The sequence below is a fragment of the Oncorhynchus mykiss genome, chromosome 28 (assembly GCF_057628025.1).
Source record: "Oncorhynchus mykiss isolate SJ-2025 chromosome 28, ASM5762802v1, whole genome shotgun sequence".
Classification (NCBI taxonomy): domain Eukaryota; kingdom Metazoa; phylum Chordata; class Actinopteri; order Salmoniformes; family Salmonidae; genus Oncorhynchus; species Oncorhynchus mykiss.
The window spans coordinates 25,564,092-25,570,091 of NC_143049.1; the positions used below are offsets into that span (position 1 = coordinate 25,564,092).

General features: G+C 42.1%; 1 protein-coding gene across 6 annotated transcripts in view; it reads right to left on the reverse strand.

Annotated features, from left to right (window-relative positions):
- LOC110508781 (cyclin-Y) overlaps positions 1-517 on the reverse strand; it is a 31,656-nt gene extending 31,139 nt beyond the window's left edge. For 4 of the 6 annotated variants that reach the window (XR_016492721.1, XR_016492720.1, XM_036966752.2 and 1 more), the window contains exon 1: positions 132-517. The gene's annotated coding sequence lies outside the window, so the exon portion shown is untranslated. The remainder of the gene's footprint in view (positions 1-131) is intronic. The other 2 variants (XM_036966753.2, XM_036966751.2) reach the window with 2 other exon arrangements.
- Between the last annotated feature and the right edge of the window lie 5,483 nt (positions 518-6,000).

The window sequence follows — 6,000 nt, forward strand, 5'->3', positions numbered from 1 at the left end:
CAACGAGGGTGAAACCACCGCCGCGACCAGCACATGAATACACTGTCAATGATAAATCCTCCAACAACATCTGCAACTAAGCAGATAAATGATTCGCATTTTACACTGTAAACTGTTTTTAGCCAGCCTACCTTCTTCTAAGTAAATCAATTAAGCTTCCACAGTCGGCCAAGACCACGCATTAAGCACGCTTTTGAACATGACTAACGTTCATTTTTAAATCATCCATGCTTGATGAGGAGGAGACATCGTCGTTTTTATCAGTTGTGTAAAGGGAATGTAAATGAAGCTCTGCGATACACATGATCGTGAAGGCAACACAGTTGTAGCTTGAAAAGGTTCCGGTTCAAGTGGGTGGTTACAATTTAGCTCAGAACCTCCTGTCGGGATCACATCAGAGACACATATTCCCAGATCGCACAGACCCACAAAGAATTCTATAAACTCCCATATCTTTTAGGCGAAATACAGCCATGTGTAATCACAGCAGCAACATTTGTGGCACGTTGCCATGAGAAAAGGGCAACCAATGGAGCACAAACAACATCGTAAATACCACCAATATCTTTCTGTTAATTTAATTCAATTCAAAAGGCTTTATTGGCATGGGAAACGTGTTTACATTGCAAAAGCAAGTGAAATAGATCATAAACCAAAGTGAAACAAATAATATAAAAATGAATAGTAAATATACTCAAAAGTTCCAAAGGAATAGACATTTCAAATGTCATATTATATTATACTGTGTTGTAACGATGTGCAATTAGTTAAAGTACAAAAGGCAAAATAAATAAACATAAACATTATTTATCTTTCCCCACTATTCTTACTACAATTATTTACACATTGCTAAAACACTGCACATAGCTAATATTATAAACTGTGTGGTTCAAGCCCTGAATGCTGATTTGCTGACAGCTGTGGTATATCAGACCTTATACCAGGGGAATGGCAAAACATGTAATTTTACTGCTCTAATTATGTTGGTAACCAGTTTATAATAGCAATAAGGCACCCCGGGGGTCTGTGGTGTATGGACAATATACCATGGCTAAGGGTTGACTCCTTGCTGTCCCCAGCCCACCTGGCCGTGCTGCTGCTCCAGTTTCAACTGTTCTGCCTGTGATTATTATTATTTGACCATGCTGGTCATTTATGAACATTTGAACATCTTGGCCATGTTCTGTTATAATCTCCACCCGGCACAGCCAGAAGAGGACTGGCCACCCCACATAGCCTGGTTCCTCTCTAGGTTTCTTCCTAGGTTTTGGCCTTTCTTGTCACGTTCTGACCTTAGTTCCTTTGTTTTGTCTTTTGTTTTAGTATGGTCAGGGCGTGAGTTGGGTGGGTTGTCTCTGTTAGTTTTTCTATGATTTTCTATTTCTGTGTTTGGCCTGATTGAGAACCATATTTAGGTAGCCTGTTTTCAATTGTGTTTTGTGGGTGGTTATTTTCAGTCTTTGTGTGTCTGCACCGGACAGAACTATTTCAGTTGTTTCTTTGTTGTTTTTGTTATTCAGTGTTCAGTTTTGATTTATTAAATAAGATGAACACTAACCACGCTGCGTTTTGGTCCTCTCCTTCTTCCACCCAAGACAGCCGTTACATTTCTAGGGAGTTTTTCCGAGCCACCGTGCTTCTACACCTGCATTGCTTGCTGTTTGGGGTTTTAGGCTGGGTTTCTGTACAGCACTTTGAGATATCAGCTGATGTACGAAGGGCTATATAAATACATTGGATTTGATTTGATTGCTTAAATATAACACTTGAAATGTCTGTTTTTATGGAATGGATAGATGAGGTGAGCATTGGCTCCACAGAAATCTGTCTTGTAAATCATGAACTCACTGCCATGAAGCTCGGGAACTTAAAAATATACCCATGCACAGATAAGGATTAGACAAAAGGAACCTTATACATTTGAAGTCGGAAGTTTACATACACTTAGGTTGGAGTCATTAAAACTTTTTTTTTAACCACTCCACACTTTTCTTGTTAACAAACTATAGTTTTGGCAAGTCGGGTAAGACATCTACTTTGTGCATGACACAAGTAATTTTTCCAACAATTGTTTAGACAATTGGGAAAATCAAAAGAAATCAGCCAAGACCTCAGAAAAAAAGTGTAGACCTCCACAAGTCTGGTTCATCCTTGAAGGTGAAGGTACCACGTTCATCTGTACAAACAACAGTACGCAAGTATAAACACCATGGGACCACGCAGTCGTCATACCGCTCAGTAAGGAGATGCATTCTGTCTCCTAGAGATGAACGTACTTTGGTGCGAAAAGTGCAAATCAATCCCAGAACAACAGCAAACGACCTTGTGAAGATGCTAGAAGAAACAGGTACAAAAGTATCTATAGCCACAGTAAAACGAGTCCTATATCGACACAACCTGAAAGGCCGCTCAGAAAGGAATCAATCAAATGTATTTATAAAGCCCTTCTTACATCAACTGATGTCACAAAGTGCTGGACAGAAACCCAGCCTAAAACCCCAAACAGCAAGCAATGGAGGTGTAGAAGCACGGTGGCTAGGAAAAACTCCCTAGAAAGAAACCTAGAGAGGAGCCAGGCTATGAGGGGTGGCCAGTCCTCTTCTGGCTGTGCCGGGTGGAGATTAAAACAGAACATGGCCAAGATGTTCAAATGTTCATAGATGACCAGCAGGGTCCAAAAATAATAATCAGAGTGGTTGTCAAGGGTGAAACAGGTCAGCACCTCACGAGTAAATGTCAGTTGGCTTTTCATAGCCGATCATTCAGAGTATCTCTACCGCTCCTGCTTTCTCTAGAGAGTTGAAAACAGCAGGTCTGGGACAGGTAGCACGTCCGGTGAACAGTTCAGGGTTTCATAGCCGCAGGCAGATAAGTTGAAACTGGAGCAGCAGCACGGCCAGGGGAACTGGGGACAGCAAGGAGTCATCAGGCCACGTAGTCCTGAGGCATAGTCCTAGGGCTCAGGTCCTCCGAGAGAGAGAAAGAAAGAAAGAGAGAAAGAAAGAAAGAAAGAAAGAGAAAGAATTAGAGAGAGCATACTTAAATTCACACGGGACACCGGACAAGACAAGAGAAATGCTCCAGATATAACAGACTGACCCTAGCCCCCCAACACATAAACTACTGCAGCAAAAATACTGGAGGCTGAGACAGCAAAGCACCCCCACAACATGATGCCTCCACCTCCGTGCTTCACGGTTGGGATGGTTGGGAAGGAAGAAACCACTGCTCCAAAACCGCCATTAAAAAGCCAGACTACGGTTAGCAACTGCAAATGGGGACAAAGATCGTACTTTTTGAAGAAATGTCCTCTGGTCTGATGAAACAAAAATAGAACTGTTTGGCCATCATGACCATCGTTATGTTTGGAGGAAAAATGGGTAAGCTTGTAAGCTGACGAACACCATCCCAACCATGAAGCACGGAGGTGGCAGCATCATGTTGTGGGGGTGCTTTGCTGCAAGAGGGACTGGTGCACTTCACAAAATAGACGGCATCATGAGGTAGGAAAATTATGTGGGTATATTGAAGCAACATCTCAAGACATCAGTCAGGAAGTTAAAGCTTGTTCGCAAATGGGTCTTCCAAATGGACAATGACCCCAAGCGTACTTCCAAAGTTGTGGTCAAATGGCTTAAGGACAACAAAGTCAAGGTATTGGAGTGGCCATCACAAAGCCCTGACCTCAATTCTATAGAAAATGTGTGGGGAGAACTGAAAAAGCATGTGCGAGCAAGGATGCCTACAAACCTGACTTAGTTACACCAACTCTGTGAGGAGGAATGGGCCAAAATTCGCCCAACTTATTGTGGGAAGCTTGTGGAAGGCTACCCGAAATGTTTGACCCAAGTTTAACAATTTAAAAGCAATGCTACCAAATACTAATTGAGTGTATGTAAACTTCTAACCCACTAGGAATGTGATGAAAGAAATAAAAGCTGAAATAAATAATTCTCTCTACTATTATTCTGACATTTCACATTCTTAAAATAACGTGGTGATCCTAACTGACCTAAGACAGGGAATTTCTACTAGGATTAAATGTCAGGAATTGTGAAAAACTGAGTTTAAATGTATTTGACTAAGGTGTATGTAAACTTCCGACTTCAATGTACGTTTCCATACGAAAGTATGAACGTGATAGAGAAGTGCAGGTGTTCCCTCATTTACAGACAGAATGTCATTCGATGCAATCAAATATAGATACAATATCTGTTTTAAGTTGTGACATATCTCAACCAGAGATGTTTTATTGTCATGTATGTTTCAGCCCTTGTAAGTAGTTTTGGCTCAACTACATTTAAGTTATTTAAGATCTTTGATGTAATAATACCCTCTGTCCACAAGAGGCCAGTGTGGATCAACTATCAGTGAAGGTAGTGGCTTCAGGATTGACCACTGGAGAGCGCAATTTCCTGTAGTGGAAATTTCCACTTCAACCAGACAGTATGAACTTCAGTAAGATGTTGCAATGCTGCTAATAAAATATTAAACATACACCCACCTCAAGTTGTTCAACTTCTCAGTTTTGATAGGTCCTATCTGACGGGTGCAATCCTCATATAGTAAGCATTGTAGGCAAGCTGCTAAATATACAGTACCGGTAGTTGATTTTCCGTATGACAATGAAACCCTCACCTACGCTCGTTCATTCACTCTTCAAATGGGCACTTTCTGTGTAAGTGAGAATTGGACATAAATTCTGAAAGAATCTATTCACATATAATCCTCTTTAAAATAACCGACCTCTTTAAAGTGAACTCTTTGGTAAAAATATAAATGTAAGAACTCAGTTCTCTTTGTATTCACACTGCCCTTGGCTTTGAATGAGGACTCAACTCTTATGCAGGTTCACTTCACCTATTTTGTGGTCGGAGTTCTCTTTGCGTTCACATTGCTATGTTCAGAAAGGAACCAAGATTTTTTTCCAGTAGAATACCTCGTACTGAAGAGCTCAGTGACTTTCAACGTGGCGCTGTCATTGGATGCCACCTCTCCGACAAGTCAGTTTGTCAAATTTCTACCCTGTTAGAGCTTCCCCGGTCAACTGTAAGTGCTGTTATTGTGAAGTGGAATGGGACCGCCGAGTGCTGAAGCCATAAAAATAGTCTGTCCTCAGTTGCAACACTCACTACTGAGTTCCAAACTGCCTCTGGAAGCAACATCAGCACAATAATTGTTCGTCGGGAGCTTCATGAAATGGGTTTCCATGGCCGAATAGCTGCACACAAGCCTAAGATCACCATGCACAATGCCAAGCGTCGGCTGGAGTGGTGTAAAGCTCACTGCCATTGGGGCAATGGAAATACGTTCTCTGGAGTGATGAATCACGCTTCACCATCTGGCTGTCTGGACAAATCTCTGTTTGGTGGATTCCAGGAGAACGCTACCCGCCCCAATGCATAGGGCTGTTTTTCATGGTTCGGGCTAGGGCCCTCAGTTCCAGTGAGGATAAATCTTAACGCTACAGCATACAATGACAGTCTAGACAATTCTGTGCTTCCAAGTTTGTGGCAACAGTTTCCTGTTTCAGCATGACAATGCCCCATGCACAAAGCGAGGTCCATACAAAAATGGTTTGTCGAGATTGGTGTGGAAGAACTTGACTGGCCTGTACAGAGCCCTGACCTTAACCCCATCGAACACCTTTGTGGTGAATTGGAACACCGACTGAGAGCCAGGCCTAATCGTCCAACATCCGTGCCCAACCTCACTAATGCTCTTGTGGCTGAATGGAAGCAAGTCCCCGCAGCAAATGTTCCAACATCTAGTGGAACGCCTTCCCAGAAGTGTGGAGGCTATTATAGCATCAAAGGGGGGGGAACCAACTCCATATTAATGCCCATGATTTTTGGAATGAGATTTTTGACGTGCAGGTATCCACATACTTTTGGTCATGTATGTTGTCATTCTCACACTATTCAAACCCCACAATCATTAAACAGCTTATGAAGCTCTCTTAGCCTATAGATCTGTGCATCCTTGACAATCGCTAATCAA